The sequence below is a fragment of the Abramis brama genome (genome assembly GCF_963993115.1).
Source record: "Abramis brama genome assembly, chromosome: 22".
NCBI lineage: Eukaryota > Metazoa > Chordata > Actinopteri > Cypriniformes > Leuciscidae > Abramis > Abramis brama.
The window spans coordinates 33,757,734-33,761,497 of NC_139984.1; positions in this window are offsets into that span (position 1 = coordinate 33,757,734).

Below are 3,764 nucleotides of genomic sequence, written 5' to 3' on the forward strand. Positions count from 1 at the left end.
CTCTGGTGTAATATCACTTGTCTGCTGTCCAACACCATCATCTGAAGGTACAGAACTAGCTGATTCAGGTGATGGCAACACATTAACATCTTCCAAGGAAGTGTCCAACAACACAGATGTTTATTAAGGCAGGGTGGAGGCGAAGTTCTGCTGGGTGAAGTTCTTGAAAAAGGTTCTGCCTGGGCAAAGACGCCGGTCAGTGAGATGGGGGACTTTAGGAACCGATTGTTGTCTGCCTCTAGCATATCAGCCAGGTTCAGCCAGAGATGGCGTTCTATTCTTCTTTTCTTTTTTTTTAAATAAATAAATTATAAAGCACATTTCAATACAACCAAGGTTGCCCAAAGTGCTGGACATCAATAATAATAAAAAATAACATAATAATATAACAAACATACAACAAGGAAACGACATAAAAACAACCACACACCATAAGAATTAATAACCCGGGTAATTAAAAGCTGTCATTAATAAATAAGCTATTAGCAAAGATTTAAAACTGGAAATGGTCTGAGCAGATCTAATACAAAAAGTCAATGAATTCCAAAGTTTGGGGGCGCCAAATGAAAAAGCACGATCCCCTTTGAGTTTTAATCTGGATCTGGGAACCACTGAGAGAAACTGATCAGAGGATCTCAGGGGCCTCACAGAGGAGTGCCAGTTCACTAATGTCTCCAGGTATTTTGGTGCCAACCCATTCAAAGACTTAAAGACATTCAAACATTTATTTGTTTTCGATCCAGAAACGGACCGGCAGTCATTTGATAGAAGATAAAATAGGAGTAATATGATCACGCTTTCGAGTGCCTGTCAGCAATCTCGCAGCCGCATTGTGAACTGTTTGTAGACGGGCTAGGGCTTTCTGGCTAACTCCCGTATAGTGAGTGTTACAGTAGTCCAGACGTGAAAAAATACTAGCGTGAATAACTGTCTCTCGGTCTCTGAAAGAAAGCAAAGGCTTCAGCTTCGGTAAAAATTCTGGGTCTGACCCATGCAACGCTATGGTCCCGAAGGGGGTAACGCAGCCGAATCTTCATCCCCAGAAGAGTCCAGCTCAGCCTCCGATGCAGCGATAGACATGCTGTCATCCGGTGGAGCCCCAAAGGTAAGGACTGGTACCCCAGAGGCCAGCACGCTCCCTTGGAAGCCCCCATGGTTGCAGTGTGAAACAGGAGTGAGGAGGTGGTCTCATCGGGGAAGCCCTCACTGCTATCCTCATATCACCAGTGCAATTAGCCGAAGTAGACTGAAGTGACCGGTGGCCACCAGATCCAGAACTAGATGGGGGAATGGACAAAAGAACACCACCTCGAGAGATGTATTTGAGCCTCAATCTCAACACAGAGATTGTCATGTTCCCACAGTGAGAACATTCACATCCTCGAATGCTGCCTCAGCATGCTTAAGACATTAAGACCCAGACACGAGAGACAGTGATCGTGACCATCAGCCAGAGCCAGATGACTACCGCATCCAGAAACACACGGGCGGAATGACATCTTTAAAAAGAAAAAGGCAAAAGGCTAATATGCGATGCATCTGTAAGGACCACCCATTGGCCCAATGACGGAGTCCAATGGTCTGGGTGAAGGGATAATGCGTGTATGTCTTTTCAGCGCTCCAGTGAAGTTCACTTAATTTATTGGAATTTTGTTTCAATATTACTTTAGCTCTACGCTTAATCTGACTCTAATTTCAAATGATAATCAAATTTAGATTTAGTTTCTGATTAGAAAATAATCATAAATATTGATTATGAATTAATTTAGATCTTTGATTATTCTGAGCATCTCATAATTTCAAATATCCGTTCATTAAGGACCCAGTGTCGCTTTGAGACGTCAAATAGTCAGAGGATGCAGTGCAACTATTTTACCCTAAGCGGCCGCTCACTGCTGTAATTTTTTTGAATAGTTGCGAGCTTGCAACGTGCTAAGTCAGTGATAGTCAGAAATCGGAAGGTCTCCTTAATGATGTGCTCCATTAATAGTGCCTTCGGTTTGATCTATCCTGGTGTTGGGAACTTTTATTCCTTCAATGAAGCAAAAACCAGGAGATGTTGGGATCACATTCAAACAGAAGTTATTCTTTATTGAGAACTTCGCTGTACGTTGCTGCAGTCATCCAACAAATCTGATCATAATACAGTATTCATTGTAATTATACTTTTCAAAGAGGGGAGGGATTACATAGAGGTGGAGACTCTGAACAAAGCATGCAAATGAAGTATACAGATTAAGGAACCCGCCCCAGACTCCAGCGTGTTACCAGTCTCAATCCAATCAGCATAACCATTCAAACTCTTCTGATTATTCTTTTCACTCCTCTATCAGAAATCTTGCGAGGAGCACTGGTCGAGGCAAATTTATGGTGAAATTATTGTCTTTCCACTTCCGTATTATGGCCCCAAAAGTGCTCACTGGACCATTCAGAAGCTTAGAATGGCGCCTATAACCAATGCCATCATTATGTTTTGCAACAATTAGGTTGCGAAGGTCTTGAGACAGCTCTTCGCTTTTACCCATCATGAGATGTGTCTTGTGTGACACCTTGGCAATGAGACCTTTTTGTAGGCCATCATTTGGGACTGAACCAGCTGTTATTAATTTCCACTGACAGGGGGCTGGATTGCTTCTTAATTACTGTAAGTTTTCAGCAGTTGTCTTGGCTTTCCATGCCTTTTTGCGCCTCCCTTTCTTCATGTGTTCAATACTTTTTCCTTGTGTCATTTAACATTATTACACATAACTTAATTTCTGAACTTATTTTTGGTTGTTTCTTTGTTACCAACATCTGGTGAAAATTTAATGTCAATAGCACCTTTGGAAATATATTTACTGAGAAAAATGATGACGTGTTCAATACTTATTTTCCCCACTGTACTATATAGTATTAAAGTTGCATTAATGTTACTGTAGTATGAAGCAGGGCGGGCTGAGAGTCTTGGACATTTTACGCAGCTGTTTTTATTTGCTTATATGCCACAGTCGCCACTCCTTTCTTTTTGTTGTTTATGTTTATTTTAACGATTAAAGTTATGTTTTGTTACAATTACGTTTGATCACTTAAATTCACATTGTTTTATCTCATTCTAATGAAGGTCACTTTATCTGACAAATTAAAATTGTGAGGTAACGCAGCGCTGTTTTACTTGGTCAAAACAATCATACTATAAATACATATGTTGAAATAGTATGTTGAAAGTTGTTATGTTACTCTGTGCCTTCGCTCGGTGGCTGCTATGAGACACTTGTCGCACATTGCAGTAAGCTAGATCGGTACTAGAATATCATATTAATAAAAGCTGGATGACTTGTGTTTCTAAGTGGCATGCAATTAATTTAAAAAATATATTGTATGGTGGAGAAAATGCTGTATTACTGTTACTACAAATAAAGCTCTTTCTGATTATGCAGTGTTAGCCACTTGGTACAAACATGGTACTCGCGGTAAATCAATAAAACAAGGGATTCAAACAATAAGACTAACCTTGTTGAGCTATGTAACAATGGTTCGTTTTCTGTCGATAAAGGTATCCAAACAGTTGCTCACCTGTTTAATGGAACACATTAAAGCATCTTTGGTGTTTCCATGGTTTCTACTATGCAAGTAAAACCAGAAATCAAGGTTAAGGCTGATATGACATCACTGACAGGCCGCACAATCAATCAATCAATCAATCAAACAAACTTTATTTATAAAGCACTTTAAAACAACCAAAGTTGACCAAAGTGCCGTACAGAAGAATATACAAAAACAGAACA